This window comes from Taudactylus pleione, unplaced genomic scaffold, assembly GCF_031769625.1.
Source record: "Taudactylus pleione unplaced genomic scaffold, aTauple2 ptg000436l, whole genome shotgun sequence".
Classification (NCBI taxonomy): Eukaryota; Metazoa; Chordata; class Amphibia; order Anura; family Myobatrachidae; genus Taudactylus; species Taudactylus pleione.
This window is the reverse complement of record NW_028284838.1, coordinates 8566602-8578510: the sequence shown is the minus strand read 5'-3', so window position 1 is coordinate 8578510 and position 11909 is coordinate 8566602. Positions and strand designations below refer to the sequence as shown.

General features: G+C 38.6%; 1 protein-coding gene across 1 annotated transcript in view; it reads left to right on the top strand.

Annotated features, from left to right (window-relative positions):
* Positions 1 to 2518: 2518 nt before the first annotated feature.
* MBNL1 (muscleblind like splicing regulator 1) overlaps positions 2519 to 11909 on the top strand; it is a 183918-nt gene continuing 174527 nt past the window's right edge. The window contains exon 1 of the mRNA XM_088447691.1: positions 2519 to 2661. The gene's annotated coding sequence lies outside the window, so the exon portion shown is untranslated. The remainder of the gene's footprint in view (positions 2662 to 11909) is intronic.

The following is an 11909-nucleotide window of genomic DNA, read 5'->3' as shown; positions in this document are numbered from 1 at the left end:
GCGCTCGGCTAAGGGCGCCCCAGACTTACCTCCTTCTGGCTGGCATCTTTCGGCGTTCTGGCGTCGGGATTAAGGTGTCGGTATTTCGATCTATCTTAAATCCCTTGTCGGGAGTTGGATGTCGGTATTTAGACCGGTGGCAACGCGGCCGCCGGTCTCATAACTACATCCCTTACAGAGATACAGTACTGTGCAAAAGTTTTAGGCAGTTGTGGAAAAATGCTGCAAAGAAAGAATGCTTTTAAAAATAGAAGTGTTAATAGTTTATTTTTATCAATTAACAATATGCAAAGTGAACGAACACAAGAGACATCTAAATCAAATCAATATTTGGTGTGATTACTCTTTGCTTTCAAAACGGCATTAATTCTTCTAGGTACACTTGCACACAGTTTTTGAAGGAACTCGGCAGGGAGGTTGTTCCAAACATCTTGGAGAACTAACCACGGATCTTCTGTGGATGTAGGTTTGCTCAAATCCTTCTGTCTCTTCATGTAATCCCAGACAGACTCGATGATGTTGAGATCAGGGCTCTGTGGGGGCCATATCATCACTTCCAGGACTCCTTGTTCTTCTTTACGCTGAAGATAATTCTTAATGACATCGGCTGTATGTTTGGGGTTGTTGTCCTGCTGCAGAATAAATTTGGAGTCAATCTGACGCCTCCCTGTTGGTATTGCATGATGGATAAGTACCTGCCTGTATTTCTCAGCATAGAGGGAACCATTAAACCTGACCAAATCCCCAATTCCATTTGCTGAAATGCAGCCCCAAACTTGCAAGGAACCTCCTTGCATTTTTTCCACACCTGCCTAAAACTTTTGCACAGGACTGTTTACTGTACACACAATCACAATGTTGACAGTACAAAGGACAAGAACACAATGTTGAATGTTATCATGTCGACATGGGTAAAATATCGACACCCAACATGAAGATAACTGGAAAATGTTGAAACAGTCAAAATGTTGTCAAAAGAAATTTTAGGGTTAAGGTTTAAGCATACTTGCCAACTCTCACTGATTGTCAGGGAGACTCCCGGAAATAGTAGCAATCTCCCTGAAGAGTCTAGTAATCTCCCTGATTGTACCTTACCCCCATTATGAAGCTGTTATATTAAAAAACAGAAATATATACATTCAAATTGGATCATTAGTATCATTTCCCTGTATTGGATATAAGGCACAATGATCCCTATTGCTACATGCATTTTCTGAAAAGTATCAGTGTCTTCATCAACAAGTAGATCTTACTAACTGGTTTGGGGTTTATTTACCTTTGGATGTAAGTCAATTTTGTGACCCGCCTCTCAGATGTAGCAGTACACGCCCACTTTACTGCTGTGCCCATAGGTGTTACTCTCACAATCTCCCTGACATGCTTTTTCAAAATTAGTCAAGTATGCAAATCATACCAAAACCAGCTCTACAGTACATTCATAATTGTAATATAAATTCTTTGCTGTATCTAAGTGCCTTTGAATAACTTTATTTACTGTACACTTTATCTATATTATTTATGTCTTTTGTAAAAACTCACACCTAAGCTTTTTTTTATTGCTAAACAGGACAGTGCAATTCATATTATTCCACATATCGAGAGGAAGTTATCCCTAAGGAGTCTTGCACAATGATACACAGAGGGATGTTACAGAGAAAATACATTTCTTATTGTACCACACACATTACAAAAATATATTTTATTAACCCTAAGTGTGCAATGGGACCTCGTGCTGAATTAAGTCTGCCCTCTGATATGCTATTTTCTATGCTTCATGTATTAACATTTATTGAATGTTTACACGGCAAATAAATATATTATAAGAGTTGAGCAAATGTTATGATGGGGATTGTAGTGCATCAAGGTACTACAAGAAATGGCCTTAGGTTTGCCAGCAGGGTGTCCTTGAAGTTTTTTTTTGCCTTTTTTAATATGGAAATACCATAAAAAATAGATATTAAGGCTGAGAATATTAATGAAGAGATAATAGGTAAGTTTGTTACTGTCCCTTGACTTTTGTATAGAGACATTTTCTTGAAATGCAATTTAAAAAACCCAAACCATAGGATGTGCACATAAGTATTTTATTCTGACAAGCGGCCATGCTGGATTCCAAATAGAGCACCAGTGACTTTGTAAGACATTTGCAATGTAATACTGCTCTGAGGTTATGATGTTATGCATATAAAACGGAACATACCACTAGCGGCTTTTACAGGGGGTGTTTGCTGCAAAGTTATATTTTTATTTTGTGCCTGTGGCTACTGGACAATCCCTGCAACATGACATTAATGGTTCTGTGAAATCCATCTGTCACGAAGCTGGTTGTGAGACATCATAGGCTGTGAGATCAGGGATATTTTCTCTTCTCCTGCATTCCTATGGCCCCAGACATGAACGCCTAATGCTTCCTGGTAGGAGGGGGAGGGCAGAGCACTGAGCTAGGCAAGCTAGACATTACAGATAAGAGGCTGCACAGTTACAGTATGTGCTACAGATTGTCCCTGCTGCAGCAGCTGCATGATCACTGGCTGATATAATGCTCCAGTGGCAGAAGGATCTATAAGCCCTTCCTGAAAAGCCTTTTTAACAAGTCATAAATAACTGGCACAATGCCTTGGTTGGTCTTTGCACTGTCTGCATGTCTGAAACATGTGAGAGGTAAGTTTACTCTATTTATTAATGTGCCTCTCTGGTGTGATAGGATGTACATGTGTCAGAGGGGGGGTTACTGATCATCAGCATGTATGGTGCAGCACAGTGATTTGTGGTTTCCTTGCTGTGTACATTTACACAAACTACATCTGCTGTTACTGACCTACAAGAAGCAGCTTCCTTACAGCTGCACATCACCCCAGCTGCCTGTGGCCACTATGTAGCAAAGCCCTGCAGAAAGCATAACTGGAGGATTTCAGCAGCAAAGTGTAACTAGGCTCAGTTCGCAGACAGAAGAAAAACAAAAACAGGTGCATTTAATGTGTTTATTTTTACATAGAAAACAAACCTGCACTGCACAATTATTTCAATCTGCCATTTTTTATTTATTTATTTATTTATTTATTTTTGAGGGCCTGATGGAGTTGAAACAAATATATAACTATGTGAAGTTTAGTGTAGAATTTATTTGTTATATCTGGGGTTCAAATCTCTGCTCTGTAAGGTTAAAGCAAGTGCTGCTGCTTATAAATTATGCATGACATGTTTAACTGTGTTTCCTTATATGGCTAGCACTATATTTCAGTACAGTATGATTCTTGCCAAGTTTTAAAGGTAGAAGACACCCTGTGTGTTTTCAGGGTTGTCAGAGTTTCTCAATCACTTTAAAAAACAACAACAACTACAAACAGAACTGTTCCTGAAATACTGATAATTTTACCCCTATGTGTCATGGGTACAGTATCTCATACATTAATGTCCATATTTACACCAGGAGGTGTCACTTCAAGTAACTCTTCGTTTAATTGTAGAGATTTGTATGTTGTTTTTTTTTGAAGGGGCTTATATGACCTTTCTGTAGCATAGTCATGTTTAGAGACCTGTTTTTTTTTTTTGGCTTTGTATGGGAAAAATAATATATATCTTTTCACACTTTTACCTGATATACTCCAAAGTTACTTTCACACAATATGTATATTACACCAACATTTCATTAATTGGTTTCTACTGAGTGTAGTTGTGCTTTATGCAAGCACTGATGAAAATATAGGGCAAGCTACATAGTTTAGCTTGGTATATTGGAAGTATCTGTGAGCAGACATCTTTTTGGTGGGAAGAGCGATGAGTGATTACAATTTCAGGACATGACTCTTTTATATGGCTTTGGGCAACATTCTGTTTGTGTGACAATAGCACATATTGTGTGTCCTTTGATAGTAATGCTCATTTTTAAGTGTTTGAGATTGTGCTGTTTTTGTAAGTACAGTGAATCCTGTTTGAAGACTCCCCCTACTAGTTACCAGGTAATATTTGTTCACTTTTACAAGTAATCTCTTATAGCTGGGGTACAGGGGTAACCTAATTATAATCACCCCTATATAAAGGAAGTGATGTCGCCATATTTCCATAGTGCTGAAGTTCTACATCCACATTGGGGGCACAATGATCACATTGGGCGGAATTCAATTGATTCCTGCCCCCATCGCGCCCGACGGAGCTATTCAATTCTTGCTCCTGTCGGGCACGATCAGCTGCCAACGCTACATTTCAGCTCGCAGCCCCTGGGGGATGAGAGCTGAAATGTGCGAAAAGTGACATGTTTGGGCGCCCAAACATCACTTTTTGCTATCGCGCCCAGCACTTTGGTCGGGTTTAGCTGCTTTACACGGCTAAACCCAACCACTTTGGGCGCGATCAGCACGAAAATCTCGAACAATTGCATAGTGGCCCGCGATCTCCTGTCACTTTAGATGAATGCTATTTTATTGATCATGTGACTGGAAGCTGAAGAAAATGGGTCATGGGCACTGTAATGGAACCGGAGACTATCATTGAGATACCGGATTTCAGTGTGGCGTAGAGAAGAAAAACACCCATCCAGTGTGCCAGGTGTAGATCTGTGCCCTATTGCACTGAGGCCCAGTGCAGCATGACATAAATCTATATTATATCACTCCTAAAGGGGTTAAGTGTTTTTATTTATTGCCCTTTAATGAAGCCGGTCCCACTAGGGAGACAAAATGATAAATTTGGTATGGCTTTCCTTTAATGGAAAGTCATTTTCACGGTCAACAGCATTTTTAGTGAGTCAGAAGACTGCAATGGGTTTACGTCTGTTCATTGCCACCTATAGGGATATAATATGTAGAGATCTATAGAGAAGTTCACAGAGTTTACTATTTTATATTTGGATAACATTAGTTATACAGTGCATGCATTAAGGACAGACATCCATGAAGAGAGTTAACATACTGTAAGTGACAAACTCAGTCTGGTTGTTTACAACTGATGGGGCATATGTATCAAAGCTTGATGTGAGATAAAATTGTGAAATATGTATCACCAATCAGCTTCTAACTTACATTTTGCAGTCTGTGTTTAAGAAAATGATAGTTTGGAGCTGATTGGTTGGTGATATATATTTCACAGTTTTATCTCACATCAAGCTTTGATACATCAAAGAATAAGTTTGCCATATTACAATTGCTGCCTTGTGTAATAATGCACTAAAGGTGTATCTTGGAAGCTGCCACTTCAGTGACTGTTACAAGGGGGAACGACAGATTAACCCTCTGTTTACCAGAGTGTTTTACAATGTAATGTAGAGTATTGTAAGAGCAGTAGACACAGATTCATACAATATTCTAGCAAGAAAACATTTTTATGGTGAACGTGTGTTTTTTAGTTAGTATTTTATATCCCACATTTGTCAAGTTTTTTGTTTTTAATAGTAACAATTTTTCTCCTTAAGTCTACTGAAATATACAATCTATGGGGAAAATGTATCAATCTTTTTGTTACATAAATTATGCAGAAACTGCAGTTTCTGCATAATTGTATGTATTGTTCCTATGTACTAAGGGACATATGTATCAAAGCTTGATGTGAGATAAAATTGTGAGATATACTGTATATCACCAACCAATCAGCTTCTAACTTACATTGTGCAGGCTGTGTTTAAGAAATTATAGTTTGGAGATGATTGGTTGGTCATATATATTTTACAATTTTATCTCACATCAAGCTTTGATACATATGCCCCTGAAAGCACAATGCAGGAGATTTCACAGAAAAAGAAGAGATTTCACAGAAAAAGAAGAGATTTCACAGAAGAGCTAATTAGCACTGCAGATCGCATTCCCATTATTATCAATGGGCCCTATGTACTAAATTAATTTAGCCCTGGTAGTTTACACCATCTTCAGAACTACTGTAAGCCTATGGGGGCGCCAGGGGCAGGAGAGAGATCTTTTGATCTCTCCCCCGCAGCCCCTTGCCGGCTCCGGAAGCTGATACTGTGCGCATACGCAGTGTCAGTTTTCCCCGGAGAAGTGTTTCACTTCTGTGAAAGACTTGTACAATTTGCCGGGGATATAACTCACAGGGACAGTGGTTACCGCAACCGCTGTCCCTGCAGTTTCCCCTTGGTACATAGCTTATATAATTGGATTCAAAATTAAAATATCCCCTACAAGATAGATACAATATAACACTATTAACTAGGCAACAATTTGCCAAATAATAGCAGGGAATAAATTCAATAAAATATTAAAACAAAAGTATGAGCTTGTAATAAAAACACACTTGCACATTGCATGTAAAGTAATCCTATAATGAATAGTGTCCGTGTTGACTTTCAGAATATATTTTGGTGACCTGATATTTTGTGAACTAAAATAAAATATTCCTACGTCCTATTTTTATTCTTTATTTAAGAAGATGTAATACGAAGTTTGAAATAACTTATCCAGACCTACAATTTAGTTTTATTGTTTTAACACTTCTCCAAAATAGCTCATGATTAGTACTTGAGAAAGTGGAGCTGTCAGCTGTGCAGTAAATGATGTCATGCACAACACAGGTCTCTGTGACAGACAGGGGGAACCTCTGGCCCTTCATAATTGTCTAGATAACGGCCTGTGTCTATGTTCCAGGTCTCATTCTCAGCCTAGTGCCGTGTGCGGCCTTTATTGCACTCTGTCAACAGAGCTAGTAAAAATGGCCAGTTCCGAGCATCCATTGATTAGCAGAAATATAGCTAACATAAGTATACAAACATAGCCATATAAATAGACCTATTTTGTCTTAAGATTAATGTTAATTAAGGATAATTTTGAAGGAGCAAGGTCAACAAATAGATCACAAGTGCCATGTCCCCAGATTATTCCCAGAAGCTAGGTTAAATGAATGATAGCAGTGTACATTACATATTCTTACTTTATGTCTAATACTTGGGCTCCTGTGTAATTGTGCTAGCAGAAGGGGTTGACCTTTGCACCCATATTGTTTATATGAACACTCCCTTTCCTACTATTATTGACTACTAGTATATACTTCCCTTATATTTCTCACCACTGATACAAGAGCTTTTCTCCTTCCTGTATACTATACTGCAAACTATATTTTTGACGCTCAGCCTTGTAAATGTTTTTCATCAATATGCTCCTTACTTACAAGTAGGTTTACATGACAAATATTTTCTGTAGGGTTTAGATTAATACCGTAGTACTCTCATTTGTTGCTTTAAGTTGCATGAAAAATGTGAAGTGATGAAGTCACTTTATTTAGTTGATGAAGAAATGTGTGGGGGAATCTGTCTAAGGAGTCTATTCAGCAAAAGTTGCGATGTTGCCCAGAATATTATCGGGCAACATCGTCACGACTTTTTATCAATTATGATCATTTATGGCTGCTATTCAGCAATATTTTGTGCAGGGACAGCGGTTGCGGTAACACGCTGTCCCTGCGATGTTATAGAAGGTATTGTTATCGGGATTCCAAAAACAATACCTTCTGTTTGTTCTTCTGCACATGCTCAGTCATGTGCTCGGGAACAGTCTCCATCCCTGCTTGCGGTGACCGCCAACGGGGTAAGTGCATCTCCAGCCTGTCCAAATTGATTGACATGTGTATACAGGCTTTATATTAGTCTGTATACATGTATATTTATGTGCTTTTATATTTAACATTTATATATAAATGTTAAATATAATTGCACATAAATATAAATGTATACAGGCTAGTATAAAGCTTGTATACACATGTCAACCAATTTAGGCAGGTTTAACAGGCTCTTGGACTTACCTGTCGGGCGTCATCGGGAAGCAGGCACGGAGACTGGGCGGGCTTGCAAGATGCTGCAGGGACTTATGGGAATATTTCCCTCTGTCCCTGCTTTCGGGATATTTAAGTATTTGTTTCATATAGTGACATTCTGAGATGGTTATATAAAGTAAATATTTTTCGAGTGATTTAACACTTTTTGCTTTGCTGAATAGCAAAAAGGCGTTAAAGCACTGTATAGATCAATGGCTGATCCCTACAGTGCGTTACTCTGCGAGATGGGAATTAATGGAGAAGATAATTGCGTTATCTTCTCCATTATCCCATTGCTGAATAGGGGATTTACATAACAAAAAATACGGAAATCATGGTTTCCGTATTTTTTATGTAAAAAAAATCATTGCTGAATAGACCCCTAAATGATTATAGAACGTTTTATAAATTTTTTTTTGCTAATTAGAAATGAAGAAACTAGAATCTACTCCTACCATTCATTTGTAGAGTCATGTAGATTTTTTTTATTTGAATTGCAGGACGTTTAAACAGGAAATCATAATGATTTTGCTGGAAAGCCCCTGTTTGGTGAAAGTGTACAAACATGTGGCCGGGTGGTGCCTATACTTCTGCTTTTAGAGCATGCATAAGATATTGTATTTATTGCAGGGAAACATAAATGCATTCAATCCCCCTGTAAAATAACAGCATATCCATTGGTGACTCTCGGCTAAATAAACTGTGAAACAAAATAGCATACAATTATAAATGAGTTACAATAAATTTACTGTAAAGGTGCCTACACACGGCCACACACGCCACGATCCCAGGGTCGACGTATTAGTCGGTCCCTGCACACGGTGCGATCCAGTGCCCAACAGCCAGACATGACGGCCCCTGCCACATAGCGCTGCATGAGATCATCAGCCACATCGCCTGAACTTTTTGCATGTTCAAAACATCAGGTGAAGGCGACTGATGACCCAACGGGAGCGTGCAATGCACAATAAAGTGCATACACGCAGAACAATAATGCTGATTTATCGTTTTGATCCGTCGGATTGTTAGCAATATCGTTCCATGTGTAGGCGCCTTAGGTGTAGAGTTTCCTGGGAAGTGAGTTGTTGGAATGTATGTAATAGACCCAGTGAATAATAAATAGTGCAGGTAACATAGTGGAGATAAATGAAGAATATATAAAATCGCCCTTGATTAACCTGTAGATTTTGTCACTTAAACTGGCCACATACACTGCTATAGTATATCAGGCAGTTGGCCAAATTTCACCAACTTGTGTCACTTCAACACAAGTGCATGCTTGGCTATAAAGTCCTGAATATGTGGACATGTAAAATATTTAAGCACTACTCGTTTGAATGTATGACTTATGTGTGAACATTCTGCTTGTGATATGTAAAGCTTCTGTTGTTCCTTTTAGGCCACTTTATTATAATTCTTGTGTTAATGAGTACTCCTTGTTTTGGCTGGAAGTCAGTTTCCTTTTATTATTTTATTATTACTGTCTTCATCAAATTGCTCATTATTGAGTCTTTAACACTCTACATAATTATCGTTTATTGCAATGACAAAAGATTCTTATTTCCTTGTGCCAAAGATACAGTCTAAAAGGTGATGAGCCATGAAAATGTATTGTTCCATTAGTACCTATTTTCCATGAATAATTTAAAGTTAGAATGGACATAGGTATGCATTTCATATTACCAAATATAATGTATAACTGCACATTTAAGACCTATTCCTTAATGTATACTGTACCTTGGTATGACTGCTGCGTCATGGCACATGTTTATTCCTTCCTGTAACAATGTGATTATGGGGGGGATATATCAAACCTTCTAAAAAGGACAAGTGGAGGTGATAGGTATAGCAACCAATGAGATACTAGTTATCATTTCATAGAAAATACTACATAAATGATAGCTACAATCTGATTGGTTGCTGTGGGCAACAGCTTCACTTCTCCGTGTTAGAAGGTTTGATAAATCTCTTCCGTTATCTCTACAAATATTTGTTTGGATTGATGCATTGTTATGGGAGTAGTAATACTCATATATCATAGTCAGCCCTGAGCGGGAATCCATTGAAAGTCACTAGAGTATTTCATGTTACATTAAACAGTGGTCATTTCTTATTTGTAGATGTGTACTTGTGACAAAGAGCAGTTGCAGTATATAAGTATTATTTTCCAAGCGGGCATTTCCATTGTCAGCAGTGTACCATGGAGTGCCTCTGAAACAGGACAAGTAACAATGTCAACAGTTATGATGTTGACATTGTTAAAATGTTGACAGGCATCTGGTCGACATTCTCAGAAAGTTGACAGATGAAATGTTGACATTAGGTTTAGGCTGCGGGCTGAGGATTAGGGTTAGACTGCGGGAGGGGAGGTTAGGGTTGGACTGTGGAGAACTGGTTAGGGTTAGGCACTAGAGGGAGGATTAGGGGTAGCGGACAAATACTTACCGAAATGCCAGAGAATTGTAGCTCTGACACGGAAGTGATGGTCATATAACCATCGGGATCCGGAAGACGCCGCTGGAACAATCGGGAGCAGATAAGTCACCGCTTGGCCATCAGGATGAAACGTAAATATTCTACATGTCGACATTTCATCTTGGTCTACATAATGAATGTCAACATCGGGAATGACATTATGACCATGACGACATTCCCATGCCAACATGATGGTTGTCGACACTGTGACTGTCAACATAACATACAGAACCCCCTGAAACAGCTGTGAAGGCACACAGTGGCAATGTATCTTCCATCACTTTACCTCGCACCACCTTGAGGTGCACAGGGAAATTAGGATATACTTCCCCTCTACAGAATATAGCAATAACGCATTTCTGAAAAAATTAGCTATGCAGATTTTCTCTTTTTTAAAGTAGAAAAACATTTTTGTAAGCCTAATTTGCACGTTAGCACATGTGCAATTTGTAAAGAACAAGGTATACAGTGACCTCCAACTAGAAGTTTCACAGAAATTTCCAAACTCATGACACCACAATGCCCTTCCTTGCAGATACTAAACATATAATAGAACATATCAATATATATTTTCTTTGTAGGATTGTTACCAAACTTTGCCTCTTTAATACTTGCTTTTTCATATGGCTAGAATGAGATTTGTGCGGCAGAAGCCATTAGGGCAGTGGTTTCCAAACTTTCTTGAATCACGGCGCCCTAGAGTATCAGCATTCTTTTCATGGCACCTGCAGGTCAAAAGTTTTTTATTGAGAAATTCTAAAAAATTTATTAAATTGAGTAAATTGTGCTTTTATGTCATCCTTGGGCTCAGTTATGTGGTGGTGGACAGGATTGTCCTTCTGCTTCTCCACATATTTTATGATTGGCAGCTGCCAGTACTGGTTTTGCTTATCACATTGACCATAAATAATTTGATTGGGTCCAGCCCCGTGGCACCCAGTTAGGGATCTACTGCGTTATAAACTAGTTGTCAAGTTTCTATAGGTGTGTTCATCCAATGTAATGGAAAACTCATTTAGTACCGGCTCCAAACCCACACCTTCTCAATAAGAGCAGCTGGAGCTATGGGGTAACTGGTTTGTGGCAGCAGCGATAAGGGCAGAAAACCCTACTTACCGCGGATTTCTGTTCGAGCCTCAGGAGGAGGAGATTAATGTATAATTGTATACGTCAGCTTTAGCTACACATCGCGTCCAAAATTTTGCTCTGTAAAAGTGAAATGTGCCCTCCTCACTGACCAGTACCCTGCAAAAAATCCTAGAGTGACCACTGTAATGATCTATGGATTTTCTACACTTTTTTTTGCTTAAGATACATGAATAAAGAATTGTAAGGAAAATTTGTGTTGCACATAGATGACCATCACCTCAGTTTAATTACTAATTAATGTACAATAGGCATTTATAAGCATGACCACCCTTGCAACCTCTACAAATAAATGCTTTGTATAAATAAAAAGAAACACAACCTTACTTCCCTTTCCTCCTTCTCCTTTTTCTTACTTCCCTTTCTTACGCAGCCTGAACCCAGTCACCAAAACTACTTCTATGGCCCCAAATGCTACATCATCCGTTATAGATTGTGGAGAATGACATAGTGGAGCCAAGCACCCAACCAAGCAGATAGATCAATGATGCTGTATTTCTTTTTTGAGAATACTAATAATGGGTGGCTCATGTGCA